Source organism: Chenopodium album, chromosome 25, assembly GCF_948465745.1.
Source record: "Chenopodium album chromosome 25, dcCheAlbu1.1, whole genome shotgun sequence".
Lineage (NCBI taxonomy): Eukaryota > Viridiplantae > Streptophyta > Magnoliopsida > Caryophyllales > Amaranthaceae > Chenopodium > Chenopodium album.
In genome coordinates this window covers 16289011-16315130 of record NC_137858.1, presented here as the reverse complement: position 1 = coordinate 16315130, position 26120 = coordinate 16289011, and the positions used below count along the sequence as shown (strand labels likewise).

Here is a 26120-nt window from a genome sequence, read left to right as displayed (position 1 = left end):
TAAAAATTAAATCTTTATATGCAAATTTTGGCACTGAACTTTGTTTGTTTTTTAAGCTATTTATAACATTTACTTGCAGTTTTTGTCCATCATCTCAGATTCTGGAATTCCTTTAGTAAATGTATTTCAAAAAATTTAGTAAATATATTTCACAAAATTTATGTCTCACCTGTATTTAAAAGTTGCTTCATCCTTTTCTCGCACCAGTTTGGCAGAAAAAAGTGCTTAATGAATGGGATCATGCTATCCATTTTTCATTATCTTCACAGTACACATTGATATCGACAAAATTTTGGTTTGAACTCACATTGGATTTTTTAGGTCATCACTCGTGATTTCGGAGGTGGAAAATCAATAAGCCTTTTCTTTAATGTTCCATTACCCAAAATATTTTTTGCAGAGACGGATCTTATGTGTGTTTGTTAATATGCTGATTTTGTTATTATAACAAAAGTCTTCATACGTGCCTTTCTTTGGCTTATCGGCAAGATTGAGTCCTTTGTTTATATTCCTTCCTTCCTTGTGCAGGAAATGGAGTTTGGTCTTATATATGGCATTTTGGAAACAAAGTATTGAGGATGCTGCGTATGACATGTTGCAACCATTTCATGGATGCACCTTTCTTATAGTTGTTGTACGAAGTATATTTCACTAGTAGTCCAATACTAATTTTGTTACGTTGCAATCTCAGCTTAACTAACTAAGTTGAAACATTGTAATTGGAAGGGACATGGTTGTTGTCCTTGTATATCTTCAAAGAATTCAATTTTTTTGAAAATCAAATTGTAATTATGGGCAAGTAATGTTCCAATTGAATTTGTTTTGTTAAACAAGAATCAAATTCTGCTTCTAGCAGGAATGGTTTGCAATTAAAGAGTGAGAGGTGCAGACAATTTGTTGCTTGAACAAGATTTGGACTGGTATGACTGATAAAAAGTTTCTATAACAAGAAACTATTGCAATGATTTCCATCATGATAAACTATTGCAATAACAAGTCTATGTTCATAAATTATAGTTCAAGATGAGCCTTCTCATGGACGTCGACGTTCATAAACAAATCAATTTCAATCAATTTACAACCTTGTGCCAAACTAACAAGAACTTTAAGAAGTACAAAATGATCGCCTCCCTACAAACGGGAACCGACTTTCTTATTTTGGGGGTTGTGGGAGGAGATAACAATTCATGTATTTAAGGTTCTCCCTCCCCATAAGAATGTTGTGGTATAGTGTTAAGCCTACTCATACATCCATATAGTGTTCTGGCATGTTTGAAATGCTTCGCCTTTTATCTGACTTAGTAGCACGTCTGGTGTATATCATTATATGCTATGTACCTGAGAAAAGAGTAAAAGACAAATGCCAAGAAAATCATAAACAATGCCTTATAGCATGTGAAGTAAAGCACAACTAGTCCATTCTCAAAATCTGAACATTCAATCAGCCAAATGGTTGAATATTGAAAGTCTTGCTGATAGAGAAAATGTTTAATCTCAAGCCTTCACACATTATAACAACCATCAATAATTTTTCAAGTTATGAATAGCAGAACGCTTTGAAGGGATATAAATTTTTTTTTTCTTATCTACTTATCATTACACAGAACAGGGTAGCCCTTTTCAGTTTCAGAATGTTTTAACAAGTAAAAAGATAATAGAACAAACAATTTACATATAAAAGACTTACCATAATTTTGGCCGTAGTGAATCTGTAAATGGCCTTGATTAAGGAGCCGTATTTCCTAAACTTCAAATTTCTCATATGCCTACAACAGATGAAGAAAGCCTCAATGTAAAACATCCACTGTAAATATATGGTCAAGTAGCAAGATACAAGAAGCATAACTACAGAAAATAGGCCCTTACAATAATTTTTTATGTGACTTAATTAAGGAAATGCTTGTGCTGAATGCTGATTAATGCAGGCTTACTGAATTGTTGTTTAATGCAGGCTTACTGAATTGCTGATTAATGTATGCAAGCCACAAAACAAGTAAATAAATTAGTCATTGAATTGCTGCTTGAATTTGTTATGTGACTTAATTAAGGAAATACTTGTGCTGAATGCTGATTAATGCAGGCTTACCGGTATCATTGCATAGACGGGCACACAGTTCAATAGCATGTTTGTCATATCGGTGTCTTTAGTTGAGACCTGAAGCAACATAGTGAGTTATATGTCTAAAAAGGGAGTGAAGAGCATGCATATCTAGTTTAAAGGTTAAGTAATGAAGAATTACTGTAATTTAAATTCATCTAAACTGTAAGCAAATCCCAACTTTCGAGTTAAAAAAATACAAAATAAAGAAAACAGTATGATTTTAAACCTGTAAGATTCTGAACTATGAATTATTGTAATTTGAATTCATCTAAATAGGTAGCAACAGGGCATAAGTAGGCACTTTTTACCTTCAGCTACTCATGAGTTTCTTGAGAATCCTCCTAAGCATAAGTTTAGATGATACAAGTTCTATGACGAGTCATTATGAATACAATGAGATCGCAGAGAACCCGCCATAAAACTTTCAAGCGGTCTAGTAATTCAAGCTACTCAATCGTCTGGTCAGCATTGTGAGGATAGGAAAGCAAGATCAATTTCAGACCATAAGGTTTGAAAAATGTTGCTAGACCTTCAAAAAGTGCCTTGTGGAGCTTCTTTATAGCGTGTATCATTAAGCACACAGCAAGCACATTGCAGCTCGGGGGTAGACAGGTTCAAGGTAGTTACTCAAGAAATATTTCCTACTTGAGGTGTATCATCTCTACAGATCCAAAGCATCAGACTGCCTTAGAACTGTAAATTGCAGAATTTTATGAGCCCATCAGGCAAGAATATAGCTCAGCTACTCAAAGTTTGCTAACTAAAATTTGCAGGATGCTCATAGCGGCTCTTATGCCTAAATTACATACAATGTTGAGCATGGAGAGATTAGATAAGAAATATGCATGTATTATCATAAGAACACAAATTTAACTCATATTAAATTACTTTCAAAAGCCAACAATTGAATATGCTACAACTATGTATGAAATCTGCAAACCCAGTACAAGTTACTCTAGATAATCAAGTTAACGAAATACCAAATAACGAACAGAAATTAGCAAGTTTAGTCGAATTGCCGGACTTACTTGTCTTTGTTTCTTCCTTGATCTACCCACTGCTATTTTCAGGTTGCACCAAGATATTATTAGAAGATGGCAACAAACTATCTATATTTGATTCTTTACTCTCTTCAATCTACACCAACAAATTAAAAGTTGATACGGAGTATTAATTTAATCGAAATCAAAATCAAATTTGATGTTATTTTGGGGTTAATCTATTAGGAATAGGTGAGCGAAATTATGAGAGTTGGAATAACATAGGGGCAATTTGGTTTTGTTTGTTCGATTTTGTGGGAAAAATTAGTTGGGGTTTTTTATTTTGTGGGAAGAATTAGTTGAATATGGTTCTGTTTGTTCTACTTTGAAGGAAGAACTAAGTCTCTAACGAATTAGTTGGAGGTTAGTTAACTTTGTGAGTTTTTTCTTCAATGATTAGTGATGTAATAATAATAATAACAACAATATAATAATAATAATAATAATAATAATAATAATAATAATAATAATAATAATAATATGAATGAATCTATATCATTATCACATACTCATTTTTTAACAAAATTATTACATACTAGCTCATAATAAACTTAGGACCTGTTCTCTTCAAATTATTTTTACTTCAGTTCAGTTCTAATAAGTTCCATTCAGTTCAGTTCTTAATTTCCTTCTCTCATAAAATATTCAGTTTGGTTCAGTTCAGTTCAGCTTCAATAAGTTTAGTTCAGTTCGGTTCAGCTCAGTTCAGCCAATCAAAACAAACCCTTAGATTTTAGACTTAATTATTATTATTATTATTTTTAAACAAGACTTAATTATTACTAATGAGTAACATATTTATCAATTTAGATTATAATCTATGGTTCGTCAAAAAGCTATTATACTCCTTAATGTGTAATTACTTACTTTTTCCGTTTCTATTAATTTGACACGTTCAATTTAGGCACACATGTTAAGGAGATGAGAGAGAATGCATGATAAAGAAAGTGAAGACACTGATAAATTAACGGTATGAAACATACTAAAAAAACTTACTCAAAATAGAATAAAAGTATAAAACTATTTGACTATCACATTTTTATATAACTTGTTAACATAATAAAATAATTAATTTGATTGAATTTCACATTTGTATAAAACTTAATGGTAAAACTCACTACGTAACTTTGTTTCTTTTTACTCTATATAGTAACTTGACTTTCACAATTGTGTTAAAAAGATTGTCATAATGGTCAAGGTTACCCTTTTGAACCACCTCGGTTTGGATCTGATCAATTTTGAGTCGAGACAATAACTATCGGGTCCATGTCAAATTTGGAAAAAGCCATCAATTTTGTATTAGTTAATGGTCAAATTGGAGTATTAGCTTAGGTTTAAACGAGTTTGAGTGGGTCTATTTCGTATCAGTTGACTTTGGTCTCCTTGATTACATTTTTGCTGATTTCGATTCAATATTACATTTGTATAAAGTCAAATATTATTACAAACAAGACTCTATTATGTTCACCTTTATTCCATTTATTTTACAAAAAATAATCTCACATAAGCTTAGATAAAATTAATCATGATTTAGAACACGTAAAATAGTTTAGTAGGGTAACTTTTTGCCAATTTTTAATGTAAATAGCCAATGAAATAAGTTATATAAGTATATTATAGTTGCTTTTACTTACAAACCTTTTCTTTATTGGGTTACTTTTATACATATTATGGTAACTTTTATTCATTATAGAGGTAACTTCTGATCACTTTAGGCTATCTTTATAATGGATGTACAATAATTATTGTAAACCCGGTTTTTTTTAAAAAAAAACGTTTGTGTGTATATATTAGGAGTAATATTGTACACCCATTTTTTTTTTTAAAAAAAAGTTAGGGTTTGTTCTCATGACTGAACTGAACTTATTAGAGCTGAACTGAACTAAACTGAAATGAATATTTTATAAGAGAATGAAATTAGGAGCTAAACTGAACTTATTAGAGCTGAACTGAACTGGAAATAATCGTATGAGAACAGACCCTAACTAGTAATCATTTAGGACAATATCAATACGGATATACAAAATTTATTGTACACCTATTTTTTATTCGTTAAAATAAATATTTTTTTTGAAACAATTAAAATAAATAGTTTGACTTATTATTATTATTATTATTATTATTAGATTACCATCCAGAAACTAGCAAGTTGCTACCAATACCCATTTTAATTAATTCATTTTTTTTAATCCAATAATTTCTTCGTCATAATCCAATAATAGATTACAACTTTGTTTCCTTAAGATATTTGTAATCCCACCCAAGTAAGATCCCCTAGTTTATTCCAAAAGAAGAACCATTAGCTAGTAGTCCACATTTAGTTCTCAAAATAGAAAATAAGTTAAAAAATAAATAAATTAAAAAAAAAACCAAACCCCATCATCCTCAACAGGTCACTCCACCCTCATTTCCTCAACGCCTCAACTCTTCCTCAACGCCTCAACTCCATATTCTTCTCCAAACCCGCGAAATTGTAAATTATTTTTGGCTCCAAATTTTTTTGATCATGAATAAGCAGTTACTCCACTTTTCAGTGGTTGATCTTATTATACAACACAGTCATCATCTTAAAATCATCATATCCCCCAATCGGTTACTCTACTTACTCACCTTCTTTCTTTCTACTTAGGTGAGAGTTAATTAAGAGTATAGAGTATCTATTTCAATTCGTAATTAACTAGTTGCTTTTCTCTCTACTCACACTGCTTTCTTTGGATTTATGGTTGGCTAGTTGGGTTTGATGCCGGCGAAATCGTTGTTGTATTCTGAATTTCATGTAAGTCATCGTTGCCCTTTTAATCTCTGAAGTGAATTTGGCATTTATAACTGGTTAATTTGATGTTGGATTTGATTTTTAGATGTAATATATTCTGGGTTGTCTTATTTTTGTAATTTAATATGATTATGGGTTAAGATGATTTTAATGGTTATGATTTACAAATAGCTCTGTATTTCTGTTGCTGCTTAGTGATTGACATGGACATTTGCACTTGTTAATATGAGTTGATGCATGACATCAGATAACGGGTGTGAGTTTTAGAGCGTTTTTTAGGGTGTTTTGCTGACACCCTCGAAAGCTAACGAGGCCATTTTTTGGGTGTCTTAGGAGGTGTTCGTGTGATTAGGCTGTCATCCCCTTAGTTTATCATTGATCATCTCTCTTATTACTTTCCAATGGCCACATTCACTACACTAGCAGCTATGAAGGGCAATCCAAAAATTCAAGCCATTTATTTGAGTCCAATTTTGATCAATCTTTGTGAATTTTACTATCTAGAGACTTATAGTACCTGAACCTGCTCTCTGAACATTGCAAAACCTCACCTTTCTCAATTTGATGCACAGTCCAGGTTGTTTATTAGGCTGTCTAGAATGTTACAGTTGCCAATCTGACCAAGATCCAATGTGATCTTAACTTCAATTCATTCATCAATAATTAGTACATATAAGGTCCTGGAGTCTTGGGTTCTGAGATATATTCTGATTTGTTCACTATATAAATCAATTATATTTTGTTTGTTCTACTTTAGTCTAAAAAATGTACCGAACAGAATTTGCCACTAAAATTTAAGTTAATAGAGGTTAGTTGTTAAGCTTTCAACCATGCTAACCCTTTTGTGAAATCAGCTAGATTATTAAACAGATGGTTATCCTTACTTGTTTTGTAACTTGAGCAGAAGAGTTTTAATTAGAAAAGATTTAAAAATTAAAGCATATTGAGGACTGTCAATTTATTCCCTGATGTCTAGTTGTTACTGAACTGAGTAATTGCTGACAGATGCTAAGATATTTGTCCTAGGTCTAATTAACTTACAAACGAAATCACTAATGGTAGCTAGTGGGGTTGCTTACACTATGTGTGGGTTATATGCATCTGCACTAATTTTCCCGCCTCTCCTATGTTTCTGTCCAACATTTTTATTAGTAAACGATGTCGGCATGTCACATATGCTTAGTTTATGATAGAAAGGGATACCAGTATATCAAATTTGATATTAAAAAACCTAGATATATAATTGAATTTAGAATGAAAATTTAATGGAGAGTTTGCTTTATGAGTGCTTATATATAGCTATTGTTTGGTTGTATAATTCTTACTATTTATTTGTGCAAGCTTGCTTTATGAATGCGTGTATATATGTATATATAATTCTTTTTTTTCTTCTGTATAATTGGATTCATTTTCAAAATTAATTAGCTACAAGTATGACAAAGAAAAAATCCACTAAGCTTGGAGCTATAAGAGGTTCTGGTAATGAGCATCAAACTCATGAACCAAGAATGTCAGAATAGGCTGAGTATGGAAACAATTAGAAAAAATATGACAAGAATGGAAGAATTAGGTTTGAAGGAACAGGTTAAGTCACTGATGGCGCAAGTTCAAAATAATAGAGGCAATCAAAGTAAGAATAAAAAGAAAAATGTTTCGGGAGACGATGAGCTCTATAGGCCTAACCAAGATATGGAGCATGAGCTTGATTCGACCGATGAAGAGTTACCCATTCCACAGTCTAAAAGTAAAGACAAGTCCAATGCTATTCAATGGAAGGTAGTTTTTTCTAAGCTGTACATTTATAACTAAGCATGTCTCTATTCTTTACACATGTAATTCTATGCATCAAGATGATGTGTTGTGCTGCTATATATATGTCATATGTGGGTTTAAAATTTAAAATATAGGTTTTAAATTGAGAATGGAACTCTATTATCTCATGCAAGTATATATGCAACTAGGAATAGATGTTTGAATGTTCTGATTTGCCATCAACTATGAACACGTATTGATTGTAAATTTGTCCAGTTCTCTACAGATTTAGTAAGTAGTAAGAAAAATGTCTTGGTGTGCTGCTGTTGCTTTATAATGTTGTTGTTTCCTATTGCTTTGCGGCTGTTGAAACTTTAATTCTACTGCTCTATTGTCATGAGTTGCTGCCCCCTTGCCTTGCTGACTGTACACTTGTTCTGCAATCTACTGCCAAATACTTCTCTAGAACTTAACACAAATTCTGCTCTGCGCTGTAAGCAGTTAAACTACAAGTTTCAATTTAGATTGAATGATTCATGATTGAGCTGTACTGTAATAATGTAATGTATGTTTTTTTATTGTGATGTTCTGATTTTGATTACATTCATTAGTGATACCTTAATCCCAAATAAACTTGGATGGTTTGTCATGTCATTTGCAAAAGTGTGAAATTGTGTAAGCATTGTGCTAATAGCCTAGTCTTTGTCTGTCTTGATGCACATACACATTTTCTGTGAGACTCAACAGTCGCACACTCTTAAACTAACTCAATAGAAAGCACATACAAAACAAGAATAATCAGCAAGAACAAAGATTCGACAGCCAATGGATTGAAATATATTGAAAGTTCAGTAACTTTAGGTTACTACTGCCCAAAATATCTTAAGGATACGAAGCTCCAAATCTCCAATACAATAGTCTTCTCACAGAATTCTTGACAATGCAAAAACATTCTTATATATACAAGGCTTTTGTCCAACACAAAAGAGGCCGCCTTAATTCATTTTGTTTATCTCTATCTACTCTGATATGCTGCTCCAAGTTTTCTGCTCCACTAGTGAGTGTTGTTCCCCCTTCCTACAGACTCCCCTCTTCCCCTACCCTTTGTCCTTCAACAATTAATTAAATTTGTTCCCTTGTGTTGCTGTGGTTTTCCTCTTGTCTGATATTGCAATAGAGGTTTGGGCTTGAGGTTTGGTGGCCCGTCAGTTTGGTGATATTTTCCTTGTATGCTCATATACCTAAAGATCAGCTCAAATTTGACCTCTTATTTCAATATGGTGTCTGAAACAGTAAAGAACACAATTCTCAAGGCTACTTGAAGCACATGCTTAGTTAGACATTAATGTTTAATTGCTTATAAATGCCCTTATGAATGTGTGGTCTATGATCAATTAATTGCTTATCAATTTAACAAGAGTTATGAAGTGTGAAACTTATTTGTATAATGTTTGTACATACATATATTAGAGTATTGTATGTCTTTCTTTTTTCCATGTTTGTTCCCAATTTCAGATTCGTAAAATGAAGGCTCTAACTCGAAAAGCAGTGATGGCAAAACGTCGGCGAAATGTTGATTTGGCTTCTTCACATGGTGGCTCATCTACCCCTAATCATACATTACATCAGCATTATTCAACCACAAGAGAACCAGTTGAAATGCTCGGATTAGAAGTTGAACACTTAAATCATGACAAGAATGATAAAGAAAATGGCAAGCTATCGTTTGTATTTGTAATTAAAATTCTTTACCTACATGCTTGATAAGCCATTTTAATATTTGAATTTCTTTGCTCATTTTAGCTGAAAAGGATAAGCCTAGAAGAGGACCCACTATGTGCTACAAAATCCATGGACGCAGCAAAGAAGAACGCTTGGAAATTACCTTGAATGAGCATGGACAACCTGTTGGTCCGGATGACAGTACATGCAATGAGTTCATTAGCTTCTTAGGAACAATAGCTCGAAAAGCAAATATCCTACCACTGACTGTCAAGAATTGGCCCATACCAAGGAACGAGAAGAAAGAAGAACTTTGGGATTATGTCTTGGTGAGTTACTTATTCAATTAAATAAATATGGTAGAAATGTTTTATAATTGCTTAACTTGTCCTATATGGTTTCTGCTATCATGTCAGAGTGTCATGTTAAACTTTCTTGATTGGCATATGTTATGTAAAAAAAATGAACCCCAACTGTCATTATTGTTGTCGATCTGCCTACATGGTGTTCTGCTTGGCTGCCTGCTACTTTTTAAGATCAGTGACTTGTTTTGTAAGTAATAGAATAGGTTCTAGACTTTCCGTGAGTTGTTTTCTTATGTTCTTGATTTGTGATTAAGATTAATTAATTGGCAGTGAGTTGTTTAACAGTGCCAATATGATCACTTTAGTATAACTTTTTTTGTATTGTTGTAGAAACATTTTATTGTCCCAATTGAGGGAAAAAAATGGGTTTTGCAAACCATTGGTGCTGCTTGGAGAAGGTACAAATGTTATTTAAAAAGAGTACACTTTCATAAATATGACAATGATAAAACAAGGATGATCAAACGACCAAAACTAGTCCCAAAAAATATGTTCCAAGACTTGTTAAAGATTTGGAATGATGTCAAATATGAGGTATTACATTTATACAAGTCTCTTATATTTCCCTGCCTTTATAGCAAATGTATATTTCTTGTCTTAAGAAAAATGTTATTCATTAGTTCACCGTCTTAATTTGTCAGGAACGATGTATGCAAAATAAAGCAAATCGGTTAGTTGGAAAGGAAAAGAACATTATGCTGCATACTTCAGGACCAAAGAGTTTTGCTAGGGTTCGATATAAGTGGGTGAGTTTGTTTGTTTGCTTGTTTACATTTCTCATCACTTTTATTATTGGTTTTATTTATGCATTAAAATGATTGACACTCATTACTCTTGTATAGAAAAAGGATAATAAAACAACAAAAAATCCTTTATCTTGTAAAATATAGACTGAAATTGAGAAATTAGATTCAGAGGAGGAGGTTGAAAGTGTGATTTCAACTATTATTGATTTTGATAACAAGAAAAATTCTCGATTAAATTTTCATGGAAGAGGTGTTTCATCAACCCAATTAAAGCAGAAGGCCTTGATGAAGGAAGCTGAAGAGAAGCATGCTCAGGAGGCCAGGTTCAAGCTCTACAAAAAGATTAAGAGGATAAAAGGCAACAAGATAGAAGGGAGATAGCATATGGTCTTAGCTCCATCCTTTCTCAAATTCAACAACAAAATCCACAAATGTCTTTTGATTTAAGTATGCTTGGCTCTTTATTTCTTGATAATCAATCTGAGAAGGATGGTGGTAGTACAACAGAAATGCTTCGATTTCAATCTTCGGCTTCTACATCCAAGGTAAAACCCTTTTGATTTCTATATACGTAAAGTATAGATAGAAAAGTGGCCAAGGCTTTCAATTTTTTTCTCTCTCTTTTCATTTTTTTTTGAGAGATACTAAGTTAAAATATTTATCTATTTTATTTTATTTTTTGTACAGGGAGATGAACAAGAAGAAGATGAAGAAGGCTGCGAGTAAGAAGAAGAAGAATATGACTTTATGGCTCAATTTGAAGTTGCTTTAACCTTTTATTATTTCTTCTATTTCTTAGTTAGACTAATATTATGGCCTACAACATTCTACTAAACAATAGATTATCTAGATAGATTTGAGGTTGAAAACAAGTTGATAGTGTTTTGATTGTACTGTTTTACTAATTAATTTTATAAGTTTGGGATTCTGTAGTCAAATGCTTATTACATGTTTTAATGTTCAACATTTTTCTAATATAACAAATTCAAAATAGTACGACACATTCTCACTCCTTTAATATAATATAGTAATATATTGCAATAGAAAACAAAAATAGCCGATTCATTGTAGTCATTTAATTTATATATAACATTTTTCTAAATGTTGTCTTTAAAATATTTGGCAACACTTTTGTATTATTACTAGCAAATACAACATGTGAAAAGATTATTTAATACTATGACAAAAGGTAATAATTTTGAATCGTCTCCTAAGGTGGCAACAATTTTCATTTGTTGTCTTTGTAAAAATGTTGCCTTAGGTATTATTTTACCTTGGCTTTTAAAATTGTTGTCTTTGTACGAAAATGTGTTGCCTTATGAATAGACAACGGGGGCATAAACTACGCCTCATATGTGTTGCCTTAGATACCAGGAAACACTTTTTTAATATTAGGGAATGGTTTTTCATTGTTACCTTAGCTTCATTTTGTTGTAGTGCGTTGTTGCACATATAGTGGATATTCAATTGGGCAGGTGAAGCAGGAACCCCCAGAGGGTTATGTCCATATGTAGAACACATATGGGTTCAGAAAAGTGAGAAAAGGACTCAATCAATAAGTAAAATCGAGCCAACAGTGCTAGAAATGGTCAAAGCAAGAAGGCAGACCCCTGGCTCAGTATTGGAAGAACTTGGCGCCAGACTACAGGGACTGTCGCCGCAAAAGAACCCCTGTCGCCAAGCGACAGAACTGTCGCCAGGCGACAGAAGCTCTTTACGGGCGACAAGCCCTGTTTTCTAGACGCTAGTTCCTACATGCCTTGGCAAGTTTCTGTGTTCTTAGAATTTTCCAGATTTCGCATCGTTTTTTCGATTCTAGTCATGAAAGATATTTCTCAAATTTCCTACGTGTAAAAATCCTATGTTTTTGACTCATTGGTCTATCCAACGAACCTTTTAATGCATATGACAATAATGTTAATCAAATCACGCACATGAAATACTTAGAATTTTTCGAGTCTCATCCGCTCATTCTAAATAATTGCCAAAATAAATTTCAGGAATATAAATAGAAATCCTCCCCAGTGGAGTCGCCAAAAACTATAGGGAATATTTCAAGCATTATGATCCCAAACTTGAACCCCACTGTGATCATACACTAAAGTATGGTGGCGTTCCAAAGGGAACAAAAAGAGAGCAAAAGAGTCGCCAACAAGTTTTAGGAACTTGTAAACCCAAAAGACAATCCAAAAGGACCATCAACTCCATAAGGTCTTGAACCAAATAGGGTTCGGGGATGAGGGTACGAATCCAATCTACAAAAGAAAGGACCCGCCCTATAAAATAGGCCTCTACTTTGTTCTGCTCGTATTCATGTGCGCTTTTCGAATAACATACAAACATTATATTAAACCTAACCTGTTTATCTATGTTGGTTGAATATTAATGCACAAATAAGACTATTATTGGCGATCACTTGAGTTAAAATCATATTAGCCTAAACAAGATTATTAATTATCTTATTAAGCGTGATTTCAAGTACAAATTCCCTTTAACATGCATAAAAGGTGTGATCAAGCAATAACAATAAAAATATAATCAAGCAACATAATAATAAACATGATAACAATGATAATAACATGATAAGGCATAATAAAGCTTAAATATAATAGCAAGATCCTAGGCATGATACTAACAAGATTAATAACAAATCCTAGCATGTCACTAAGCAATAAAGATCAAATCTTTGAACCTAACATGGTACTAACATGCTATCACAATATTAGAAAAGAGTAAAGGCACCCTAAACATGATACTAGAAAGCATAAAATATCCTAACATGACACTAGAAAGCATAAAAAGCATCCTAACATGATACTAGGGATATTAAACAATAATAAGCATACTTTCTACATTGTTAATAAAATAGGGAGTAAGCTAATCTACTTACTTTGAAGCCTCGTACCTCTTTCTAATAACAAAATACACAAGTTAGTAAACTTCAATGAAAATAATAAAGAATAACTAAAGAATTAAATTAAATAAAGTTTTGACTAGTTTTGGACCAAACCCTCAGAAATTATCAACCTTTCACGTCTAGGGCGAAGGCAACTTCGAACTTGGCTAAGTAATTCTAAATCTTGTGAATGCGGAATATTGTATTTTGTAAAAAGGTTGGTTTAGAAAGAGAGAGAGAGAGTAAGAAAGAATTAAGTAATTCTTGATGAGAGAATAGAGAGAATTGATGGTAATTGATGAATAAAAACGGAGGTTTAAAACCCTATTTATAAGGAAATAGTCCGGAAAATCATAGAATTTGATAAGGAATAAAACTACATGCTGTCGCCAGAAATTCACTCTGTCGTGACGCGACAGGGTCTGTCGCGAGGCGAAAAGGTCTGTCGCGAGGCGACAGCCTTGTCGTTTGGCGACAACCTGGTTTAAGCCAATTTTCCACGCGAAATCCGATCTTTAATCAACTTGATCTACGGAATCCGTACAGAAGATAAAAAACGTATTTTCAAATATAATAATAATAATAATATTTTATTCCAAATAAAAGTCCACTTTAAAATAAATAATTATTAAATCTAATAATATTAGAATTAAAAAGAACCTTCTAGAAACTTCTAGAAAATCATAATTAATCCTAATAATTTTAGGAATAATAATTAACATTGGGTCCTCCTCTAGATCATTGGGCCGTATGTAAATAATTAACCGGGCCCAGTTTAGTATTTTGGCCATAACTTCCTCAATATTCATCGGAATTGGGCTTATAATATATCGTTGGAAAGGTCTCTTCGAGCCCCATTCAACTACACTATTATTGGACATTAATTACGAACCAAACTAAACTGGTTTGGCTATTTTTAAATAAACAGAGTTATTTTCAAAAACAGAGAGAATAGAATTTTTAATAAAACTAAACCGCAACACTTGACTTTCAAACACTTTCACTTCATTCGATTATGGTTCGACGTGAAAGGCATTCATCACTGGGTTTGGTTTTTGGGGAGACACAAATGGGTGTCTACAATTATCTTATTAAGCGTGATTTCAAGTACAAATTCCCTTTAAACATGCATAAAAGGTGTGATCAAGCAATAACAATAATATAAACAATATCAAGCAACATAATAATAATAATAACAATATAATCATAATCATAATCATAATAATCATGTTAATAATAAAGCTTAAATATAATAGCAAGATCCTAGGCATGATACCAACAAGATTAATAACAAATCCTAGCATGTCACTAAACAATAAAGATCAAAGCTTTAGACCTAACATGGTATTAGAAAGGAGTAAAGGCACCCCAAGCATGATACTAGAAAGCAATAAATAATATCCTAACATGATACTAGGAATATTAAAATAATATAAGCATGCTTTCTACAAGAATAAAGCAATAAGATTACATACTTTGATGCCTCGTACCTCTTTCTAATGACAAAATACACGAGTTAGCAAACTTCAATGGAAATAATAAAGAACTATTAAATAATTAAATTAAAGTTGGTATTAAATTAAAGAAAGTTTAAACTAGATTTGGACCAAACCCTCAGAAAATATTAAACCTTGCACGTCTAGGGCGAAGGCAACTTCGAACTTGGCTAGATGATTCAAGATCTTGTGTATGCGGAGTTGTGTTTGTAAAAAGCTAGTTTAGAAAAAGAGAGAGAAAGAAAGCATATATCGCTCAAGAGAGAATAGAGAGAATAGGTGATTGTGAATGAATGAAAACGGAGGTCGAGGACCCTATTTATAAGGAAAATAGTCCGAAAAAGCATAGAATTTGATAAGGAATAAAACTACACGCTGTCGCCAGAAATACACGCTGTCGCGAGGCGACAAGGTCTGTCGCTTGTCGCTTGTTGTTTGGCGACAGCCTGGCTTGCACGCGTTTTCCACGCAGAATCCGATCTTTAACCAAATCGATCTACGGAATCCGTACAGAAGATAAAACGTATCCTTTTTAAAAAAAATAATAATATAATAATAAAAATAATAATATTTTATTCCAAATAAAAATCCATCTTAAAATAATTATTAAATCTAATAATATTAGAATTTAAAAGAACCTTCTAGAAACTTCTAGAAAGTTATAATTAATCCTAACAATTTTAGGAATAATAATTAACATTGGGCCCTCCTCTAGATCATTGGGCCGTATGTAAATAACGAACCGGACTCAGTTTAGTATTTCGGCCACGACTTCCTCAATATTCATCGGGATTGGGCTTATAATATATCGTTGGAAAGGTCTTTTCGAACCCCATCCAATTACACTATTATTGGACTCTTATTATGGACCAAACCAAACTGGATTGGCTATTTTTAATAAATAGAGTTGTTTTCAAAAACAGAGAGAAGAGAATTTTAAATAAAACTAAACTGCAACACTTGACTTTTCCACACTTTCACCTTATTCGATTATGGTTCGACGTGAAAGGCATTCATCACTGGATTTGGTTTTGGGGAGACAAAAATAGGTGTCTACAGCAGCGAGCTCTTGCTTTACAAAAAGCGAGGGACTTAATTAAACTCGAGTCAAAATTAAGGGTGGAGTTGGATGAAGTTATTGCTCAAGAGGAACTATTTTGGTACCAAAAATCTAGGGTGGAATGGATTAGGGATGGTGACCGTAACACCACTTTATTTCATTTAAGCACAATTGCCCGTCGTTGGAGGGACAAAATCTCGGCAATTAAGGATAGCATTGATGGAAATTGGCTAAATGACAAGCAGGATTGATAGGTTGTCGTACACCTGTTAAAACTAAATTCCTGACAAAATCAACTAACAATGTAGTAGGGTAAGTAGGGTCGAATCCACAGGGAGATGGTATTAATCTAACCTCTAAGAAATTGGAGAAACTAACCTATGTCACGAAATTGGGAAAGAGAAGTAGTCTAAATTAAAAAAAAGAAATAAATCAATTAATAAAAGGACCTAGGGTTATGGTTCACCATGTTTATAGTTTTAAATCTATCAAAAATCAATAACAATTCAATCAATCAATTATCTAAAGCAATTGCTAAGCCTACGGTCGGGTCTTAACGCTCTCAATTCAGCATATGTAGTTTGGTCGCTAACATAATCAGAATTGCTAATTGTAGGTAAGCCTCTAAAAGTAAGATCTTTCGATTCAAACTCTTATTAACATGAATTAATCATACAATGAGGTTGCATGATTAACAATAAAACACTATCAATTAGAGAAATCAATAATCAAAATATTAATAATATCAATCAAGATTCATAGTATAAATATGGATTCCCAAACCCTAGAAATAAACTATTCAAACATGAAATAAATAATAAAAACTAGATCTAATAAAGAAAGCATAATTGAAAGCAAGAAATAGGAATAAAAATACCTTAATGAATTAAAATAATAAACCCAAGAATCATCCATGGAAGAATCTATGGAGATGCCATGAGAAACTAGGGTTCAAGCGAAAACTCAAAAGAACGTAAACTGAGAAAAAACATTAAAAGGCATAAGGGAAAATAATTATCCCTTGAGTATTTATATTATCCTAAAACTAATCCAAAAATAAATAAAGAAAAGAAATAAGAAAATAATATGTACATAAGTTGCAATACTATTGGACCATAGACGATGACGTGGCACGTAGATGATCGATGCAAGAGGGACGAGTGAAGACGTGACAGCGACAAAGCCTCGTGGCTGCTGTTCACTCGCCAAAACCTGCGGGCGTAGGTCAGCCCCGCGGCCTGGCAGTAGCGCTGGGAAGTCGCGTGGGCGCGGGGTTTGGTCGCATGGTACATAACACGGATTAAAATGACCATAACTTCTGTTCTAGAAGGCTTCTTAGGGCGTGTGACCAATCATTGGAAAGCTCTTTAAGTCTAGTTTCCAATGCAATTTGAATCGCATCAATCAAATCTGTAGAACTTAAGTTATGATCAAAAGAGTGGACAAAGGTCAGTTTTGACACTTTGCAAACCTTCGTTTTTTCTTCGTTTCTAACTCAAATTCATTTCCGTAAAGTTCATAAGGACCCTTGTGGATTCTATATTCATTCTTCACGCATATTGATCTCATACTAAGCTTCCACAAACACATATACTTCATTGAGCGACCTCGATTCTTCGACGTTTCATCCTTTTAATGTCTGATTCTTCCATAACTACTCCGAAAGCGTCCAAATAGTTATAGAAACTACCTGAAACATTAAGAAAACACAAACGGAGTGTAACAGAGTATAAAAAAAAAAACTTATGCATTTGCGACCTACAAAGCAACAAAAGACTCAAAAGGCAACTATAAAACTAGCATAAACATGCCTATAAACTCTATATAAATATGACTCATCAAGGATGTGCAAAATAATATAGTTAGCTATTTTCAAAATTTATTCGACAATGATGAAGTTCAGCCACATAAGGACCTCCCTCGGGATATTTTCCCTGAATTTACAACCCGAGACTGGAATAGCTTGACTAGGTCGTTTCTCCAATGTGAAATTGGCAGAGTAGTGAAGGAGATGGGTGCTCTAAAGGCTTCGGGTCCGGATGGTTTTCAAGTATTATTTTTCCAGAAAATTGGGATTTAGTGGCAAAGAATGTCTACAAATTGGTTCTTGATGTGCTTAATGGGAAGGGGATGCCGCAAAGCTTGAATGACACCTTCCTTGTCTTGATTCCAAAAGTTGACAATCCGGAGGTAGCTTCTCAATTTTGACCTATTAGTTTGTGTAATGTTGCTTATAAAATAATTACAAAAGCTATTGTGAACCGAATTAAACCTATGATGCCTCATCTCACTTCGAATAAACAAACAAGCTTTGTACCGGGGTGTCAAATTACTGATAACATAGTTATTGTTCAAGAGGTTATTCACACTATGAAGTCAAAACAAGGTGCTACGGGTTTTATGGCTATCAAAATTGATTTTGAAAAAGCGTATGATCGATTACGATGGGATTTTATTCGGAATGCCCTTATGGAAATTAGATTTCCTACCCTCTTAGTAGATGTTATAATGGAGTGTATTACTACTTCTTCTATGAAGGTATTGTGGAATGGAGACCCTACCCAAGCTTTTTCTCCTAAACGTGGTGTTAGACAAGGGGATCCATTATAACCTTATATTTTTGTGCTTTGTATGGAGAGGCTAAATCAAATAATTAAAGAATCCATCATTGGAAATCGATAAGAGCTAGTAGGAATGGGCCTCAACTTTCAAACCTAGCCTTCGCGGATGACATTATATTATTTGTCGAGGCTACGGTTGAACAAGCAGGATGGATAAAGCATTGTCTAGATAGGTATTGTGCTGCTTCAGGTCAAAGGGTGAGTTATCCAAAGTCAAGGGTGTACTTTTCAGGGAACACTGATGATACACAACGACAAAGTATTACAAATTACTTGGGGATTGAGCAAACTGACAACCTTGGCACCTACTTGGGGATGCCTACTTTATCGGGTAGAGTGACCAAGGATACCTTTCGTTATTTATGCGAGAAAATTTATAGGAGACTATCGGGGTACGATGGAAGTCGAAATATGTCTCTCTAGCAGGAAGAGTCACCTTAGCAAAATCGACAGTGTCCACAATGGCTTCCTATGTTATGCAAACGGCTAGAATACCAAGAACTATATGTGATGATATTGATAAAAGGACAAGAAGATTTATTTGGGGAGGAGATGAAGAGAGGAGAAAATTCATCTTATTTCTTGGGAAAAATTGCAGCAGACGAGAGAATTTGGTGGCTTGGGGATCCGATCATCGAGACAAACTAATTCGGCTTTTTTAGCTAAGCTTGGTTGGAGGTTGCTCACCGAACCTCATGCTTTGTGGGCTTGTGTTCTTAGGAGTAAGTATTGTAAGGGGAGATGTGATGTAGACATGTTTGAGCCAAAAGCAGACATGTCTAATATTTGGAAGGGGATTATACAGAATGCTAATATAATCTCAAAGGGTGCGCAAGTGGCAGTGAGTGATGGCACAAAGACGCTCTTTTGGGACCATAGGTGGGTGTGTTCGAAGCCTCTAAGGGAGCTAGTTGTTGGAAATATTCCATTAAATATTGAAGGAGCTACAGTTGCTGAGATGTGGGATGAAATTTTGGGTTGGAAGTGGGCTGCATTCGCTGATATCCTACCTCAAGACACGCTGTGAGAAATTAAATCCCATAGCTTGATCAAAAATCCGGTAAGGGGGATCTTCTTTACTGGAAAAAGGGGCTAAAGGGAAGTTCACAATCAAATCAGTGTTGCAAATTATACGTAATGATGAAAATGAACATGATGATGGTTCGTGGGAACTTGTTTGGCGTCTCAGAGTGCAGCAACGCATAAGGTAATCTTATGGCTAGTGCTTCATGATAAGGTGATGACAATTGCAAATACGTTCAAGCGTGCTTTGACCGATGATCCGTGCTGTAAGCTATGTGAAAATGTTGAAGAAAGCACCCTTCACTTGCTGCGTGATTGCAAGGCAGCAAGGGAGGTCTGGCGCCAGGTGGGAGGGCCATCCAATGCACCTGACTTGCGCAATGTCTCCTTGCAGCAGTGGCTTATCCGCAACATCAAGGTACAATACCACAATAATTTATCTCCTGAAATTTATCCCACGTATTTTGCTATTGTATTATGGTGGATATGGAGATGGAGATGTGCAGTAGCCTTTGGTAAATCACATGAAATTCCGATTGATGTGAAGCAATTTTTACTAGAAAGGTTTGAAGAAGTTTGGAGAGTTTTGGGTGATAGTACTACTGACAACTCCCAAGTGACCCCTTGTAGGGAGGCATATATTAAATGGATTGCTCCCCCCTTTGGTTGGATGCCCTTGAACTTCGATGGAGCAGCAAAAGGAGCTCCTAGGCCTGCTGGTGGGGTGGGGGGTAGTATCAGAGATTCAACAGGTAAGCTTGCTTATGCTTATTAACTGAAGTTGGGGAACTGTAGTGCTTTCAAAGCTGAGGTCTTAGCTGCAGAGTATGGTCTTGAATTGGCTTGGAAGATGGGGATAAAAAAATTGCAAGTTCAATTGGATAACAAGTCTGTGGTGCAAATCCTAAATAATGAAGATGACTATAGTGGGAAAAGCACACATGATATCCTCCATTGTAAGAATCTAATCAAGAAGCGAGATTGGGAAGTTAACATGAAGCACATCTATAGAGAAGCGAACCAAGCAGCGGATTGGCTAGCCAACCAAGGAGTAACCCAGAACAACAAATTTCAGTTGATTCAAGTCCCCCCTTAGCTTTAGGGCGTATTATGCATAATGATGTAGTAGGTGTGGCTCTGCCACAGTTTGTACCCCCTTAGTTTCTTTGTTTTGTTTTTATTTCCCGAGGCTTAGCCTCTCATGCGCACTAAAAAAAAGGATGGAGTACGTAGCTTTTTTTTTTTGAGCCAGAGTACGTAGCTTTTAGGGGAGATAGTTTTTAGTTTCTTTTCTTTTAGTTTAGTTTTCTTTTCTTTTCAACTTTTTCACATGTTTTATTATTTTGTTTTCTTATTACTTTAATATTATTATTCTCTTTATCTCAATTCTTGTTTTTATACCGTGCTTTATTTAATTGCTTTGATTAGTTTAATTTTAATTATGTACGGGTAGTTTTATTTCTAGGGTTGTGGATATTAATGAATAATATGAAGGGGTAATTTATTATTGTTAATTGTCAATGCTTAATTAATTTCCTATTGATTGATTTAATTTCATGCAATTAGATTTGGCCAGATGTAATTTGTATGAGTTTAGTAATATTGATTCGAGATTCAAGAGATGAGAATTGATATTTAGGCATAGTTTCAATAGACAGGTTAATTTATAAACGGTTAAGTCAAGATTCAAGAGATGCGATTTAATATCGGTGGATTAATTCTGTGATTGTAATATGTAGTGAAAGCCCTTTATGATCAGATTAATTGAGGCATTGATGATTGATTGTTATTTTTTACCCTAGAGTATTATTATTGGTGAACCTATACCCTAGGCTTTTATTAATTGATTTCTCCTTACTTTTTTTCTTCTTTACTTTTATTCTTTTCGACTTTTGTTCTCCTTAGTTTAATTCCTTTTACAACAACAAATTTGATTACTTGATAATCTAGATTATATTAATTAATTAGGAATAGAAAGACTCGTTTCCCTGTGGATTCTACCCTACTTCTCTATCTATCATTAGTTAGTGGTTTTAGAATTACTTTTGACTCGGTGATACGACTTTAGCCTGTCACCTGGCATGTTAGATTTATAAACACGAAAATATTATTAACACAAATATATAAACACAAATCGTGGAATAGGAGGATTTTTTTTAATTTGGTTCAACTTAATGAGTCACTTGCCAAGTACGTGACGGTCAACGTTGGACTCCAGCGTTGACTTGTCTGAAAATTGGACTTGGTCCCTCTCCGGTCTCCACCAGACTACAACCCAAAGTGTCTTATATAGTCCTTTTAAACAATCTTTTACCTATTAGGTCTTTCTAAACAAAAGAGATCACTTAAGTGGTCCTTATAAACAAATTTTCCTCAAGAGTATTTGTTTTAGTACGTTTTACCAATTTTATACGTAAGTTTTGAATTAGAAAAATTGCTAAAAATAATACAACCTTTGATCCATTCTTTTTTAATAATAAAACCTTTTGATTATTTTGTAATAATACAACCTTTAGGGGGTGTTTATTTTAAACAAAACAAAATCGAATTTTCGATAGGTTTTGGGGTGGGAGAAGGGGAGGGGATATACTCCCCTTCCTCATCCCCACCACCAAAAATGATCCTCTTCCCTTTTCTAACCTCAAAATCCACTGAAAATTTGACGTTATCTTGTTTATAATGAACACCCCCTAAATGTTGTATTATTATAAAATAATCCAAAGGTTGTTTTATCTATCATGCTTATCAATTCATAAAGCTATTCATCAATATCTTTAATTCTTATTAATGTGTCGATCGTGAGGTTCATACGGAAATTTGAACATCACATGAAATTGTAATCAATATTTTTGGGAATTTCATAATAACAATGACGGAATTCTGCTTCTACAATAGGAAAAGGGGAATCTGGATTAGATCGACCTTTTCATGGAAATTTCTACTTTCTACTTTTTATTTTTTATTATTTATTTATTTTTTATTTATAGCCCTAAATAAAAATTATAACAATTAAATATTATGATAGTATGATTTATTGAGATGATCTACATAATCACACATGAATGTTTTACCTTATGTATGTATAGATCACAAAATGGTCAAAGATGAGTGTGTGAACCTTATATTGATCACAAAATGGTAAAGATGACTATGAATTTGAAGTAGAAATTATCTTACTATATTTTGATTGAACTACTTTTATATTACTAAAATCAAATTATTTGTTACGTATATATTTTTGCATAGGCTAATAGAGCAAGCTCCTTCCTTTTTTTAAAAAAAATAAAAAATAAAAAAAAATGGATAACCTAATAGACAAGGTCTTAACAAAGCGTATTCTGTGTGTCTGGCCACATAGCCCACACCATGTTGCCAGGTTTACTTATTCAGAGGTTACTCGATCAGTCAGGATTACTTGGTTAGGAATTACTTGTTTAGGGGTTACTCGGTCGTCACTCAAGGGTTGTTATTTGATTGGTCAAGGGTTACTCTATCGATGGTTACTCGATCGGTCAGGTATTACTCGGTTAGGGGTTACCCAATTAGTTTACTCGATCGGTCAGGAAATACCCCTAAAATAGTAATCTCAACCACACGTTATGGCCAAACATATATAAAATTTTGTGAGGTCTTAATCAATCTATTCAATTTTTATATACGTAAAACAAAAATACTACGTATTCAATTTTCGTAGAGAAAATGGGCCTAATTAACATTGTCTAGGTTTTGTTTTTATCTAGATAAATATATGTTTGTAATTATTTTGCTGATTATGGTGTAATTCCTAATGACTACACTAATTTTGTAGACACTAAACACTTGAATTTTATTTTAATAATAACCACTTATTTATTGTGTTAAATCTCATCACCGTCTATGTTTTTGCCTTAACTAGAGGGTTACTCAATTCCTAACTGTGATGATTTAATAAAGTTCATCAAGGGGCAAATTGGTAAATGTACATATTTTTCACTCTAGTTTGGTACCAAGCAAGCTAAGCTAAGCTAAGCTTAAGTTTAGAACCCAACTCAACTTTATTAGTACCAATAGAATTTTAGGAGTATGTAGTTTGGTACTCCAATTTAGTAAACTTGACCGAGTAATCCGACACCGATTGAGTAAATCCTAACCGAGAAATCCTTAACCGATCAAGTAAGTAAGTAACCCTGACCACACAGTGTCGCAATCACATATAAAACACTATGATTCAACAATGTAATGTGCTCTGTAAACAAAAAAAAAAAAAAAAACCATAAGACAAAGGCACAAAGCAATTATGAAATATATATAAATATTAAATAATGTTAAATAATCAAAATATTTCATTAAAAAAAAACTACCACAGCAACACAGAACTGAAGGGGAAGGAGGGGAAGGATTCAGGGCCTGTTCATATTTACTTAATTTTAGTTTAGTTCAGTTCAGCTCCAATCAGTTCAGTTCAGTTCAGTTTAGCTCCAATCAGTTCAGTTCAGCTCCTAATTTCTTTCTCTCATAAAATGTTCATTTCAGTTTAGTTCAGTTCAGTTCAGTTCAGTTCAGTTCAGTTCAGCTCTAATCAGTTCAGTTCAGCTCAGTTCAGTAAATGTGAACAGACCCTCAGTCATTTATTCAGTTTTTAAAACCTGTGCATTAGCACGGGCACATACTAGTTATGTTAGCTACATTTGATTATGACAGTGGATATTTGATATCTGATTTTAAAGTGGCATTGCGGTTATTGAGTAACCCAAAACGGAAACACTATTAATTTATAAGTCCCCCCTATAGGAGAGGGAAAGGATTCAAAAGAATTTATGAGTGAAAAAGAGTCGGTTAAGAAAAATAAAAATTCTTTGTACGGTATCGATTTACATACCATCCAACGTACAACGACTAAATTCTTGGTTGATTATTTATTAAAACAAGTTAAGAGATACACGCTACACGTGTACAATATAAGAAATTAGATGAAAAAAAAATCGATTCAAGAGCTGTTTTATATTTTATGGGGAGTGAGAATAATTGAATATGTAAATTTATGTGAAAGAAAGGGAGTGGCTATTATTGGGTAGTTATGATAATTTTTTTTTTTTAAAAAAACAATTCTTAGTTAATTTTGAAACTTGAGAAGGGTAATTTGGGGATAGTGAAATTTATCACCCAAAAGGCCCTTTTATTTTATATATAGGATAAGCTTGAGTACGCATAACCTCCTTAATCAACAAATTTTTTTGTTTTTGACAAAACAAATTTATTTATTTTCACATAAGATAAATTAAATACAAATAGAATAAAGTTAAATATGAGAAAGAAATTAGTTATAGAGTATATTAAGATGCACTCCCTCCGTACTTAATAAGTATTCCATTTTTCCTCGCATGTCGATGCAAATCATAGATCAACAATATTTTTAGTTACCAATGGTTGGGATATGATGTTACTATCGGACACTGTTTCAGAGAAACCAATAGAGTAGTTGATTGGTTGGCAAGCTTTGGAGTTCTCTAGGAACAGAAATTGGTGCCTTTTGAGGTGATCCAGGTGGATCTTAGAGCCTCTTTATTGGAGGACTTGCGGCAATAAGCGTGTCGCAAGATGACCTCATGCAATTAGATGACCTCGGAGTAAGGTGTGTCGGAAACCCCTGTGATGTTTAAGTTAGTACATAGCCAAAAGAGTGATATGACACATAAATATTAGCTAGCTGTAACACCCCCCAAATCTCCCTCTACGGAAATGCTTGTATAATACGTATAATTATACCGTAGAGATAGACTTAGGCGTATTACCGCCGCGTGATTACACAAGGCTACTCAAACTTACTAAATAAAACCAATACTTTGCATCGGAAACTTCAATGCTCTTCTTTATTTAATAATAGACTAAAATAGTAACCAATGTCATGAGTACTCAAAATAAATACAGGGACCAACATTTCCTAGTCTAGGTGAAACCATTCCCAGAACTCCAAATGCTCAACATTGACTCCACCTGAAATTAGTCAACACGGCTTACCATTACGGTAAATAGGGCGAACCAAAACAAAATAAAAAGTACGGGTTGGCAAAAATATGCTAAGTACGATAAATGTAAGATAATTAAACTCAATTTATTCATAAACATGCTTTTGGAATCCATTCCATCCATTCAATAATTAAACCAATAATTCCAACTCAAAATTCCAAAACCAATTTCAATAACCAATATTAATATTAATAAAACCAATTCCAATTACTTTAAAACCAATTCTTCTCCCAAGTGTCCACACCCCCCAAGCTAGTCTCCTTATATTACCAGGCTATCTTGAGGAAAGACCCGATCATACAAAGTCCAAGGCCTTATCAATAAACCAAATTCGCATAGTGGGATTACCAACATGCTTATAAAGCATTAATAATAATAATAATAATAACAATAATAATAACAATAATAATAACAACAATAATAACAATAATAATAATAATAATAATTCAATGATTTAATAAATCCTCTTTTAAATCCAATAATTCCAACCTTTGAAATGATAAATCAAACTCCTTTTTA

General features: G+C 33.5%; 1 long non-coding RNA gene across 1 annotated transcript; it reads left to right on the top strand.

Moving 5' to 3' along the window:
* Positions 1-9668: 9668 nt before the first annotated feature.
* Positions 9669-10499, top strand: LOC145613091 (uncharacterized). Its single transcript, XR_014106862.1, has 3 exons — positions 9669-9717; positions 10084-10287; positions 10395-10499. It is a non-coding gene; the product is annotated as an uncharacterized LOC145613091 (long non-coding RNA).
* The last annotated feature ends 15621 nt before the right edge of the window (positions 10500-26120 follow it).